General features: G+C 38.8%; 1 protein-coding gene across 15 annotated transcripts in view; it reads left to right on the top strand.

Annotated features, from left to right (window-relative positions):
* The window catches only part of LOC120398291 (myosin VIIA and Rab interacting protein), a 345,847-nt gene that overhangs the window by 84,502 nt on the left and 246,364 nt on the right, over positions 1–14,981 (top strand). Inside the window, exon 1 of one of the 15 annotated variants that reach the window (XM_039525614.1) lies at positions 2,939–2,966. The exons of the other annotated variants lie outside the window; for them this stretch is intronic. The gene's annotated coding sequence lies outside the window, so the exon portion shown is untranslated. Of the gene's footprint in view, positions 1–2,938; positions 2,967–14,981 lie in introns of those variants that run through there. 15 annotated transcript variants of the gene reach the window in all.

The following is a 14,981-nucleotide window of genomic DNA, read 5'->3' as shown; positions in this document are numbered from 1 at the left end:
AGTACTTTGCACTTTATTGAATATCATCTTGTGGAATTCAGACCAGTTATCCAATTTGTCTAGGTTGTTTTGAATTCTAATCCTATCCTCCAAAGTGCTTGCAACCCCTTTCAGGTGTCATTTGCACATTTTATAAGCTTACTTTTCATTCCATTATGTAAGTCATTAATGAAAATGTTGAGTAGTATCAGATCCAGCACAGACCCCTGTGGGACCCCAACTAGATACATCCCCCCCAGATAACTGTTCTTTGAGTACAGTCTTTCAACCGGTCGAGCAGCAAATAATAATTTAATCTAAACCACGTTTCCCTAGTTTGCCTATGAGAATGTTGTTTGGGACTGTGTCTAAAGCCTTATTAAAATCAAGAGATATCATGTCTACTGCTTTCCCTCAATTCTCTAGGCCAGTAACCCTGTCAAACAGGAAATTAGGTTTGTTTGTCTTGATTTGTTCTTGACAAATCTATGCTGGCTATTCCTTATAATCATGTTATCTTCCAGGTGCTTACAAATTGATTGACTAATAATTTGTTCCAGTATCTTTCCGGGTATCCAAGTTAGGCTGCTGATCTATAATCCCATGGATCCTCTGTGTTTACCTTTTTAAAGATAGATACGATGTTTGCCTTTCTCCAGTCTCTAGGACCTTCATGAGTTCTCAAAGATAATTGCTAATGGTTCTGAGATTAATTCATCTAGTTCCTTAAGTATCCTAGGATGAATTTCATAAGTCCCTGCTGACTTGAATACATCTAATTTATCTTAATACTCTTTAACCTGTTCTTTCCCTATTTTGGCTTGCATTCATTCCCCCTTGTCGTTAATATCAATTGTGTTGAATATCTGGTCACTATTAACCTTTTTTGTAAAGACTGCAGCAAAATAGAACATGCAGACACTCCCCGGGTTATGCAAGACCCGACTTATGCAAATCCGCACTTATGGAAAAATTCCGTAAACTAGAAATAGGAGTGGGTTTTTTTGTTGGTGGTGGTTTTTTTGCGTAATGGTTAGAGATACGTTTCCGACTTACTCAAAATTTGAGTTACGCAAGGCATTCTGGAATGTAACGCTTGCGTAAGTTGGGGAGCGTCTGTACAAAACTAGCACTGATGTGAGCAGATCTGGTACCAGTGAGTTTTCAAGTGGATTGCATTGTGATGATTTTATGCTTTTAAAGCCCTAAATGGTTCCTTGATAGACCTCCTCTCTCCTTATGTCGTATGCCACAATTGCTATAAACAAAAATTCTCAAACTGAAGTTTCCTTGTTTTGAACAGAATAGGAGTGTTGCTAGAAGAGTGTTCTCTGTGAAGACTCCTTTTATCTAGATTTTGCTGCTGCTTTTGGTTTTCCATAGTAGGTCCAATTTACTAACTCTCAGATCTTGCAAGAGCTATATTTTCCCCAAGGCATTTAAGGAAGAGGTGGGCTGAGGGGTGGCAAGACATTATTTACTACTTCGCTGTTATGGCTGTTGGCAGGAGCTGATGTTTAAGTTGTGGTGCAATTTAACATTTATCTTACCGTAATGCTGAGAGGTTCGTATCATGATTGGGGCTTCATTGACCACAGAGATGAAGAAGCAACTTCATTCTATCTCCTTGTACATTTCTGTGAATCTTTATATTACTATTTAATATTCTTATTAGAACACTGTTGTTTAAAAAGCTATCTAAATATCAAAGTATGGAAATACTCTGACTCCATCCCCAGCTTAACTCTGCACCCGAAGCCTGACCATCATCCACAACATCATCCTGTCTTCTTCTACTGAGAACAGCAAGTTACTGTACTTGGGCACACACAAGCCAAGTTTGCAAGTTCCACAGTAAAGCATACTTCTGTGAGTAAGCATAAAGTTTAAACCCAGACGCTGCCTTCAGTTAGTAGGCAGAGCTCCCACTGATGACATTCAGAGTTCTGAGCGCAAGCTGATGGTAGTATCACGTTTAGTGTTTTAAAAACATCTCAAATGTACACTGTACGTACTTTATAGAGAATTAATTTTTTGAAAGTCCATTTCAAAAGAACTCCTTTGTGGGCACTGCCTCAAAATTTTTTAAATTTTGCATTAAGATGTGAGCTAAGCCCCTTACCCACCAAAAGGCTAATATTCTGCAGTGGTTTTAATATGAGCATATATAAATCACACTCCCTTGTATTTTCTTAGAATGCTTTATTAGATTAAATCTTCCTGATTCCTGATTTCATAGGATTTAAAAAGTGAAATTGTTGCAACAATCTCGTGTAGCCCTTTGAAGCACTCTTGCTAGATGCTGTAGTATGTACTGAATAAAATGAATGAAAGTTACCCAGTTTTGTTAAGTAAAATGGATTATATTCTGGGTCTGCTTATAGGGGTAAGGGAGGGAGGAGTCTGGCCCAAAGTTATCTTTTTTTTTTCTTTTTCCAGTTTATTTTCAAATAAAATCATTAATCCCTAGAGTTTTCTCTGAATGTATTTTTTATGCTAATCTTACTATCAGTAAGGGGGAAGAGCTTGCCCAGTGGTTAGGACAGTAGTGTGGGGCTTTGGAGACCTGGTTAAAGTCTCTGCTCTGCCGCAGACTTCCTGTGTGATTTTTGGGCAAGTCACTTAGCCTCTCTGTGCCTCAGTTTACCCCATGTGTAAAATCGGAAAAACAGCACTGCCCTACCTCGCAGGGGTTTTGTGAGGATAAACATATTGAAGATTGTGAGGCTCTCAGATCCTATGGGAATGAGTGCAATATAAATACTGAGATAGTAATTCCAAGTGTGTGTGTATTATAATTAAACAAAAGATGGCAATGACTGGAGAAGATGTTGGATTTGAAATACCACAGACTTTTCTGGAGTCTGTTTTTGACAGTTAAAATGATGGAATTCTAGATGCAACTGATTTTTCCCCCCAATATAGTAGTTTTTTCAAGATGGAAATACAGTATGTCTACAAAATCTCCCTAGCCTTATCTACTCACAGTGAGTGAAATTCATGCTTCTCACAGAAAGCCATTTGTGCTATTTATACTTTGCCTCTTCAGGGTTTTAGGGAAGTGTTAGGAATTCACTTTCCCAGTCCCATGGGCAGGCTGCAGGGCTGGGGTTACATGGGGTTTCCATGTATTTGTAGGGCCCTGTGGTCCAATCCCAGCCTGGCCTAAACTCATTCCACATCTCCTTACAAGTCAGTCAGTTTGAGGTTGGGTTGGAGCTTCACCCCCCACTCAGCTATTTTACCTGTTAAGTTACCCCCTCCCCCAGCCCCGTTGCACCACACACACACACACCAGTCACCTTTATCAGCTGGATTAACATTTGTGATGGTGCTTGGGTTGGTTTTTTGTGCCATGTGTGAATTTCATAAAGCGTAAGAGCTTTTTCAACTCTTTTGAGAGGTCCTATAGACAACTTTTTGTCTCCTTCTGGGTTGGAGAGCCGTTTTTCTCTATCCTGTTGTGAAGGAGGGTTGACAGCACCTGCTCAGATTTCTTTGTAGTGCCTTAAAGTCAGATTTACAAAAGATCCTACCCAAATTTCTAGTATGAGATGTAGCTGAATATATTTTGTAACATATATGGTTAAGTTATTAGAAAATAAAAAGCCATTTGGCAATGGATTATTTTTCTAATATCAGTTTACTTCAAGTAAATATAATGTCATTCTAAATTATCATCAATATGACTAGGGGGAAAAAATGCAGCAGCAGCAGCAGAAACTGAATATGCTTTTTGTTTCCCCAGTGTTTATCCAACAATATTTTAGTTAATGAGAAATCAGGCTTGTAGGCACAATTCTAAATTTTTATATGATTGAATTAATAAATTGCAGTGGGATCTCTATGTAATAACATTATGCAGCCACATGTATGCCTAAAGGTTAATATTAATCATGATTAATATTTTTACACTGATCACCAAATAAAATAAGGATAATCAGCAGCTTTTCCAGCTTCTTGGTCCTTTTGCTAAGCTCAAGAGCATACTCCTACTCTCATTGAAGTCTATGAGAGACTTGCCACTTGGCTTCTTTGCGAGCCAGACCGGCACTCAAGTTTAATATCAGTTTGACATCTGACATGTCCCCTGTCTGGGAGCTGTGGTCCAATCCCAACCTGGCCTAAACTCATTCCACATCCTCATACATGCCAGTCAATTTCTGTATGAAATGTCTAGCTGTTTGTCTATATTTAAGCACCTAAAAATAGAAGCATCCTAAATTGGAGGCCACCTTAGAAATTTTACCATAGTAAATGCCACAAGATCTGAGGGGAGTGAGAGAGAATCAGGTTTAGAATTCAGGAGTTCCTAATTCCCAGTTCCACACTCAAGTCCTATGAATAAAGACATGGAGGAAGAGAACTTTCCCTTGGTTTCTTGGCTCATAACAAATATACTAGAACTTTTTTGTGCAGTTCCCCCGATAATAGGAACCGTTAGTGTTTAATAAATTAAGCTTACTATTTGAATTCATTTTGTGTTCTAAATTTGTTTGAGAGATGTGGGACATTAAGAGGGACACTATGCTATACAATTTATTAAAACTGAAATAATTCCTAAAATCTAAATTACTACTTTCTGTTTGCTTTTTTTCATTTTTCTGTTGTCATTATCCAAGATAACAGTAATCACTTTCAGGTTTTTATGCACTAGCACAACGCTGCACTGTCTGGATTATACACAATACAGAGCAATATTTGCTTGTAAAAATCTATTCCATTTAAATTAAAGAAGAAAATCAAATTGTTGTTGATCTTGGGTTTTGCAAAACTTTGGAACAAACTGAGTTTTGTAAAATTGCATTGTTAGAGCTACATCCTTTGACATTATTAAGTCTTTGTTTTGCAGTCTAAAAATAGAGATAGGTGCCCAAGAGAATTTTGAGTCTATATATTAAAAATAACTTCGACTCTTAAATTATTAATGTTGTCTTGCTATCAGGGACAGGCTTTGATAAACGTTTCCCAAGAATTATTTTCAGTAATTACATTTGGTTCAGGTTCTTTGTTGTTAATGGAATTTCACTGAGCCTTGCACAACTATGCTTATCATTAATGGAAAAAAAAGATAATTCTCAGATTACTATGACATTAAGTAATTTCAGGAGGTTAACATAAATCTGAGATTGATATAGCAGTCCTAAGAGACAGAGAATTGATAACCCAATATTTGCTATCCGGCAGTTTTCCCCTTAATGGCTTGAAAGCACATCAGCGGCAGATAGAATGAATACATGGTTGAGAGACGAAATAAAATGGGAGTCAGGAATGGATGCAAAATCTTGGCCAAAAAAATAAGGGTTTAGATGAGTACAGTGGTTTTATAAAAGGCGGTGGTTATTATTTTATTACCTTACGTATTTCAATGGACGCTTGATGTATACACCTTTCTATGTGTAAATCTGTATGTGAGAGTCTGTGAAATATTGCCCTATCCTCCCAACAGCAGGTGTGTGCGAGAGCTAGAAAGAAAGTGAACAAGACGCAAAAAGGGGCAAAAAAAATGCACTTTAATCTTATCATGAGGAAAGAAATGTGGAAAAAACAGAAATGAGCCGTGCATGTTTTTGTTCACTGTAGGCAAAAATTGTTTGATAATTAAGTGCTGTGCTACAGCTTGGGGGTGGGAGGGAGGAGAGCACAGTGGATTGCTATGCATGGGCAATTTAAGATGAAATTTGGGAATAGTCTGGAAAACCCAAGAGATTGTTTTGTACAGATCTATTGGCCCTGCAATATTCTGTGTACAGGGTGCAGAGTGTCTTTGAACTTGTTTGCTCAGATACTGTGGTAAGAAGTGGGCTGTAGCCCACGAAAGCTTATGCTCAAATACATTTGTTAGTCTCTAAGGTGCCACAAGTACTCCTGTTCTTTTTGTGGTAAGTGTGATACTCTGTCCATGAGCTTGCTGGTGTCCTAGGCAAAGAATTGTAAGGTATCTACACCAACACACACGTGCATTTGTGATCATGCCAGACTGAAAGGAGAAAAGAAGCAGCACAGTTAAATGACTGTAGTTCATGCTTTTAGTTCCCTTCTGTTCTGGTCTTCATTCATGCCTTAAAATATACACTGTTTTGGATAGGGCCCTGATAATTGTTCACCACAGAGCATCCTCTGAACAGTGCCACACTGCCACTTATGAAATGCTTAGATTATTATTCCGTAGGGGGAAGGGCGGGATGCTTCATGCCACCCCTATTTCATTGGCAGTTACTTCATTCTTGCTACTGGATATTGGACCTCCAGACCTCTCGGTTTTCAAAATTCTGGTAAATTTCACACTCTAATTTAGGAACTTGTAGGCAGCTGGGAAACTGAGAAGAATCTTGTCATTTTCATGTTGTTCCTGCTGCCTTGCAAAGCTATGGCCAGCATCAGAAGTATCCAAGGGAGAGGACCAAAATAACCAGTAGGGAGGATTAGAAAAGAAGAAACCTCCTACTCCCCTTTCACAACAGACAAATGGGGGACAGCAGGCTTCTAATTTATCAAGCACATGCTGTCTGGAACCTGATATAAAGTGCTCTGCTAAACACTAGAAATCATGGACTCAGAGACACAGGATTTGTGGCTTATTACAACAATCTGTAACCCGCTCACCCCCTCTTTTTGTCTTATGACTGCAGAGATGTTAATGGGCTGCTCTGCCTTGAATGGTCCCTTGCAATATGTGCTAAGCACTTTTGCTGTGATGCTGGGACTATCTTTCCCAGACCAGAAGAAGAGCTCTGTGTGGCTGGAAAGCTTGTCTCTCTCATCAACAGTAAGGGTACGTCTATACTACCCGCCGGATTGGCGGGCTGTGTTCAGTGTATCGGGGATTGATTTATTGCATCTCGTCTGGACGCGATAATCGATCTGTGAATCAACACTTGTACTCCACCTCGGCAGGAAGAGTAAGCGGAGTCGACAGGAGAGCCGCGGCAGTCGACTCGCCACCATGAGGACAGCCGGGTAAGTCAAACTAAGATACTTCGAATTCAGCTATGCGAATAGCGTAGCTGAAGTTGTGTATCTTAGTTCAACCCCCCCCGCTAGTGTAGCCCAGGCCTAAAAGATTTACCTCACCCACCTTGTCTCTCTAATATCCTGGGACCGACATGGCTACAACTACATTGCATAGAGAGGGACACAGACAAAAGTTAAAACAAGCATTTTTCATTAAGGAAAAAATTACTATTGGCGACAGTATCCAAGGTGTTTTTAGAATATACCCAGACTTTAAAATCCTTACAAACTTTGATTGCTTTCTCTGCTACTATTAACTTTATTATGTCCCCTCTACTGTACTTGGGAACGTCAACAAATACTTTAATAGAGAGGCAGTGTGGTCCAGTAGCTAGGGCATTGGACTGGGACTCAAGTGACCTGGATTCCATCCCTGGCTCTGCTGCTGACATGCTATGTGACCCTGGGCCAATCCCTTCACTTCTATGCCTCTGTTTCCCCTCTCACTATTTGCCTGTCTAGAGCACCCATTTTATAACTTTGAGTGGTAGCCCTGTTAGGTTGTATCAGCAAAAAGAATGAGGAGTACTTGTGGCACTGTAGAAACTAACAAATTTATTTGAGCATAAGCTTTCATGGGCTAGAACCCACTTCATCGGATGCATGCAATGGAAAATACAGCAGGAAGACACTCTCACTCTCACTCACTCTGCCATACCCACTATAAGGAGAGTAAACAATTAAGGTGGGCTATTAGCAGGAGGAAAAAAACGTTTGTATTGATACTCGGATCAACTATTGGAAACGGGCCATCCTGATAATAGATGTATGTCCAAATCTTGCAGGTACATAAAAAAGAACACTGGAAAATTGTTCTGTCTTAAATTGGGGAAAGTGGGAAAGAAGGAGGCAATTGTGTGAATTAAAAACAGAGAACAAAGATTGTGTTGCTTGTATTTTGAATATCTTCACTTTCTCTGAGTCATCACAAATATTACTTAAACATATAAATTTTATATTGGATAGCACTTCAGGCAATATTGTGATTCGACTGTTTTGTAAAGCAAGTGCATTGTGACTTATAAGAAGCAATTCTATTCTCTACATGCATATTTCAGCTCTGTGTTTTTTATTTACCCAAGAGACTATAATAGTGGCTAGGCAGTTTTTAAAAATGCATATTATGTACCTAATAGGCCAGTACTGTAGAATATATATAATTACATTTCCATAACTTTTGAGCACATGCTATTTAACATATTTGGCATAACTGTGTACTTTGGGCATGTTGCTGTAGTAGAAAGCAATGTGGATTAATGATGGCAAAGGGAAATCTTAAGGTTGCAGTTCTCCTTAAAGATTCGACTCGTAGTATTTCATTCAGATCAGTTGGTTTTACATTTTTTGGGACATGTTCATCAACTTATCTTTTTTTCTGGACGTTATCACTGTAATTCTGTGAGTAGGATGCCTAGGAAACATTCTGTTTCTATTATTCAAATTGAAATGAGATTAAGTAAAGGCTTGTCTACACTAGAGAATGTGGGCTGGCATAGCTATGTTGACAAAGCCCCCTAGTGGAGATGCATGTAAGCTGGCAGAAGGAGTTCTGCCAACATTGCTGTACCACCTCCCAGAAGAACATTAGGTATGCTAAGGCCATGTCCACACTACAGGGGCTATACTGGCATAACTATGGTTCTATAGCTATGCTGGCATAACCCTGTAGTGTAGATGCAGCCTACACTAATGGAAGTTTTTCTACAGTGTAGGAACACCATCTTCCTGAGTGGTGATAGCCAGGTCGACAGAAGCATTCTTATGTTAACCTTGCTGCATCTACACCAGGGGGTGGGTTGGAATAGCTATGTTGCTAAGTAGTGTGGATTTTAAGTGTAGACTAGGTTTAACAAAAGCACTCTTTTGTTGGTATAGTTGTGTTTACACAGGAAGTTTTGCTGGCTAGTGGGCTGTGACTTTTCTCCACTCTCCTACCCAGCATAGCTATGCCAGCTAAATTTTTTTGTACCAGCCAAGCCTTGGTTTCTGAAATTCATGTTAGATGATTGATTTGCAGAGTCATACAGATAAATCTTGACCTTATTTTTCTTTTACTACAACATGAACCACCACATATGTTCTTTAGGCTTTATGTTGATTGTCACTTAAGTATTATGTCCTTCATTCCATGTATCTTTCCAAAACTATTAAGAACAGTAAAGTGCAATGACAAAGCCATCTTCTGATTGAAGAATATGTTGTTCAAACTAAAAAGATGTAGGGGTTTGATTATAATCTGAAATATATTGAAATGCATCATCAGGTTTCCTAAAAACTCCTCAATTTTTTCAATAAGAGTAGGACATTTTTCAAAATACATTGCAGTGTGTAATTGCTTATTTCAAATTTAGAAATGTACTATGGCCTTTGGTGCAGTGACATTTTGCATTTAAAAAGCTTCTTCTAGAACAAAGGAAAACAATCAAGCTGGCAAAACGTTCAATAGCAATTCAAACTGAATAGACAAGTGGCAAATAATTAATAGTTTGGTGGGATACATAGTAAATTGGATGTTAAAAACCTCATGAAACAATAAACCAAGCAAATTATCTCCTTTTTGGCCAGTATCAGTAAGTTTTATACAAATAATTGGATGAGCAACACAAAATAAATCTAATAAATGCAGGCATATTTAAGAAACATTCTCAATTAACTTTGGGTGTTTACAAGATTTTTTTTATGGGAAGATCAAGGACAAGTATATTGTGGAATCAAAAAATGACCTGCATATAGAGATTAAGAAGCACATGACAGGCATTAATAGTAAGAATGCGGGTTCTCTGCTGAGCAACCTGCAACCAAACTAGGTCATACCACAAATGCTAGTGAAGTTAAACTATTCACCGTGCAGGAGATGGAAGATTTATATGAGAATTTCAAGATGTTTGATATGCTTGTATCACAGAAAGGCATCACATGCTGTTTTTAGGATTAGTTAATATTTATATGCACGCACAATATACTCAGAACAATAACAACACTGCAATGCTAAGTGATGTGGCATGGAAGGTGGGGGAAGCGGGCTGACTGCTCCAGCCTAAACTGGGACAGCAGTGGAGCTCTCTGGCCTGTCTGGAACTCTGAGGCCGGAGCCCCTTCGCCCATGGCCCCACCCCCCACTTGCTGCACTCGCCCCCTGCGTGGTGCGGCCCCGAGACCAGAAAAGCTCAGTGCCCCTGCTGTGGCCACAACATGGAGTGAGAGTTCCTCCAGCCATAGGCTGTGACGGGGGGAGATTTTTCAGGATGTCACAAGTCTGCCACTCATGCCCCCCGCTGGTGTGAGGTTTGGGGACACTTAGCCTCCCCTTGCCTCCATTACATGCTGCCCATGAGCATAAAGTATTGCAAAGGCATTTACAAAAAGTCTCTCTAAGACCAAACCGATCAAGGGGAAAAACAACATTTCTGTGCAAACAGAATGCGATGGAGGCACAGTCAGCCACCAAAGACCCAGGATCCAAAGCCTACAATGTTTTATTTTAAATATGCATTATTTATGTGTGCATTTGGGTATTTTGCAGGTTACTTTTGACTGTCATGGAGCTTAATAAGGTTCTGCTGTTTTAAGGTTCAGTCACAGTGTGAGCTGGCCCTTTAAGGAAGTGCTGGTTCTGATTCCTCTGTGACTACTTTACCGCTCAGTCCATGGGTCACATGACAGGGGCATGTATGTGAATACATCCCAGGCTGTGTGCAGAAGATCAGGGCAGTCTGAGGTCAGTCAGGAGAAGTGAGCTTTCCACATGGAGAGAGAATCTCTCTTGTTCCCAGGTAGAGGGCCTGGGGAGAGCAAGCCTGCAGGCTGTACAGTGCAAAACCTCATTGGGGCACCTCTAAGAATTGTGCAACAGCAGGAGGGCTAGGTGGAAGATTTGTGGTGTTTTGAACTGTTATGTTAATAAACTAGACTATGAGAAGGGGCGGGTTATTTTGAAGAAGGGAAATAGAGGCAGTGGCTGGGCGTGATGCTGGACTGGGTATGCTCCGACTGGAGGGCCTCTTTTTTAGCCACTAGTACCCTCTCCACCAGCTGCGTTCTGTGACCCCAACTGTATCTGGCCTGAAAGACCTACCTGCCATTGTAAGCTAGCAGTAGACATTCTGTGTCTTCAGAAAGGATTCTAGCACTTGAGTTTAGGGTGGATCAGCAGCGAATTCCTGTGCAAGGTCATAGAAACAACCTCTCTTCTATATCTTCAGAATAATAAACTCTATGAACTCAGCAGCTCTTCTGATAGAAATATACAGGTTACTGCAATTTTAATGATCCTTCAATGCTAGAGATTTATTTCTCTGCAGAATTTATCTTTATAGTGAAGACATCCTATTAGTTCTTCACTGATTAATGTTAAAACTCCAAGTCTTCTTTCTCTGTTTAGGAACTCTGAATAGCCAGATGGCAGACAATGTATGTTATTAAAACTAAATTTTCAGTGAGAATGATAATGACATTGTGAAGTTATTTCATGACGTAACACGCACAAATGTATGAGAAAGGTAGCTAATACAAACTATATAATGTATGTCTATTGTTAAATGTTGGGGAGAATGCATTGCTAGAAATTATTTTGCTCTGCAAGTGGTAGCAATAAAGCAAGCTCTCTCCACTTTTTTCTATAAATGATCTCAACTGAAATAGTCTTGAAATTCACAAGATCTATTTATATAATGGAATTTGAGGGAAGCAGAAATACTATACACCAGCTTCTAAATATTATACCTGGATAAATGGAGAGCTTTAGATTTTATTGCAATTAATCCCTCAATTAGTTGGAGCTACCCTGTGTAGCTCAAGCAACAGCTGTATCTGTGTAATTTGTATAATGTGTAGCTGTTGTTTTACCTAATTGCTACACATGAGTTCCAGTTTTATGCAACTATGTGCTCCTATGTTAATGGTGTGACCATGTTTCTCTGTTTAAGCATTGTGAGGCCATACAGTAGAGATGTGCAAAGTACAGTGTAAAGGTTAAAACAGTGAAATTAGCAAAAGTTGTTGTGCAGATTGGTTTGTCTAGGTATTATGCATAATACATGCAAATCTCTCAATGTGAGAGAGAATTGCTGTAGTAATCAGGTACTGGCTTTTAAAGATAGTGAGAGATGCTTGCATGCTTATTTTTGCAGTCATACTTCTGTTGTGTCCTGGTGTAATACTGTGCTCTTTTAGAATCTGCAGAGAGATCATATTTTCAGTGATATTGCACATTCTTCTAGAGCTGTAATATTTTCTTTATGTGAAAACAATATTGGCTATAGAAATTCTGCTATTTAAACAATATTTTCCTGTACTTATTTGCATTTTTAATAAATTAAATGCTTTTCTTTTAAAAACTAATTTGCAGTTTGATGTTGAGCCATATATCTGCATGGGCAAAATCCATTACTCTGTAACCAATGGAAAATTAATGGGATAATTAACTTCTTACATGGTTTACCCTAGCAGTTGGATACAAATACATTGATTATACTTGGCTTTCCTTCTGGCGTCTCATTTTGGCAGACCAACTGCAGCATCAATGTTATATCACTGAGTTGAAGTGATTTAGGGTATAGAGTCAGTGCACAGTGAAATTAACTAGACACTGCAATCCTAATCAATTTCACTGTGAAACCGCTGCAAGTATGTATGGATACAGTTGATGGGCTTGGTTGTTCACTAATAATGTGCCATCTGGTAAAGATCATAATTGGCACACTTAGTATTACCAACCCTAAATGTTCAAAAATCATGATCATGCCCCTCCCCTGCCCAAATTATGAGATTACAAAAAAAATAATTTTATTTGCTTTCTGGTTTTGAGCCATTTTCAATTTTTTTCTCCATGACCATGAGCTACAAACTTTTTTTTTAGTGAAATTTGAGCATCTCCTAAATCACTTGCATCCAGGAGCTGGGGCTTTAAGCAAAGTGTTGAATATTGCAAAACTATAAAAAAATTGAGAGAGTTGGCAACATTGTAAAAACTAGTTTGAAATACTTATGCAGATTTGGAAGTCAAGAATAACTGCCAGGTGTGCCATACATGTAGGGTATTTCTAGTTTAACCTGGATTAGATGTGAACATAAGTGAAATTCAGCAGTTTTGATTGAGTTTTCCTTTGAGATTTTGGGATTAATTGAAACATAGAAATCAATGCAAAATTTGATCCTAGCCCACTTGGATCAAAACCAAAGTAGTATTTGCAAAACCCATAGAAAGTTAAGACAGTAGGTTTTACACTGTTCTCATTATTAATTATTCCATCCATGTTCTGTAATTCCCAGAGAAATCTTAGTTTATCCCACTGAGTATTTGTAAAATTAATTACGCCTTTCTGTTTTTACCCTCTTTCTCAGAGTTCAGTTCAATGAAGCAATCATAAGCAATTATGGATATAGATATGCCACAAAGTAACAGGAAAAGCACTTCATTGAAAACTGCTTACTACCACATATTTTACATCTACTCAGTGCAAAAGATGCCTGTTTTGATTTGCATTGTGTACTTTGCTCCATTCATTCATCTTTAGATGGAATTGGTTTGGTATAAAGAAGCAGTTCAAAAGCTATGTGTATTCTAATAAAGGTAATAATTGGAGATATACCAATCTCCTAGAACTGGAAGGGACCTTGAAAGGTCATTGAGTCCAGCCCCCTGCCTTCACTAGCAGGACCAATTTTCGCCCCAGATCCCTAAGTGGCCCCCTCAAGGATTGAACTCACAACCCGGGGTTTAGCAGGCCAATGCTCAAACCACTGAGCTATCCCTACGCCCTAATTTATTGTGCAGAGATGTTTTATATCTAATTAGAGGAAATGATAGCAAATAGTCCATTATTTTGTATTCTATAAAGTGCCTTACTTATCACACCGATTCCTAGTTCTTTCTTCACTAACTCCATCTGTCTATCACCAGTTCATGCAGTTTCAATATATGTGCAGTCAGGATGTTGATTTCAACCACCTTAACCACAGTGTATTGTTAATTGTTGTTGTTGTTTATTGGTATTGCAGAAACATTTGGGTGCTCCAATCAGGGCCCCATTATTCTGGGCTCTGTACAAACACACAAGAAAAGATCCCTCCCCTAAAGAAATTATGGTCGAAACACTAATCGAGTATTGAAGAGTTTTTTTTTATAATTTATTTAGTAGCTCAAATACTGCAGCCCTTCCTGAAGCAATGAAGTTGGTGAGCATTTTGCTTGAGTAAGAACTGTGTAAAAACTGCATAAGGGCTTCAAGATATGGTTGGTCAATTATTTGTTTATTTTATTACATGTATTTATAAGGGACTCACATCATAGCATATAGAAACCAGTTAATATACTGCCAGCCATTACCTTGGCAGCCTGTTACACTTTTCTCTTTCAAGGAACACCAGTTTCTATAGTGGAGTTTGATGCTTCCTGGGTAGCTTTGTCCATCTCATTAACCATAAACTGATTTCAGCTTGGTTCAAAGCCGTCATGTTTACATTCTCTTTTTTAATTAGAGTTCTCTCACGTATTCTCTTGTACATCTTCATTTTAGGGTAACCCTAGGAATGAAATTGCTTCAGAATAATCCAGTTTGTGAGATCTACTCAGGAGATGCTTTCATTCTGTGATCAGAGGTTGATCAAATGAGTGACTCACTGGGATGCATAGTTCAAGAGAGAATGTGATATCCTTAAAGTACATAAAAATAGGACAGAGGCTAATTTCATTGTTGGCATAGTAGATGAGCTGAGGTAATGAAGTCTGCTTATGGCAAGATTTGTTGAGTTGTAAAATAGTTTGTAAAATACTTTCTTACACAGTCTTTATGTGGCAAATAGATGTACATTCATGTTCAGTAATTTTGAATTGTTTAAGAAAATATTTTCTTTGAACTTGAGGCAAACCTATCTGTCAGGCGGTCTGGAGCGGCTCGTGACCGGGGGTGCCAGCCTCAGGGCAGACTGTTCAGAAGCAAGGCACAAACCCCAAAGTGGCTGTGTGTTCTATACTGAGATTTATCCAA

This window comes from Mauremys reevesii, linkage group 2 (assembly GCF_016161935.1).
Source record: "Mauremys reevesii isolate NIE-2019 linkage group 2, ASM1616193v1, whole genome shotgun sequence".
In the NCBI taxonomy this organism is placed as follows: domain Eukaryota; kingdom Metazoa; phylum Chordata; order Testudines; family Geoemydidae; genus Mauremys; species Mauremys reevesii.
The sequence above is the reverse complement of the archived record's forward strand: the minus strand, read 5'-3'. Positions and strand labels throughout refer to the sequence as shown.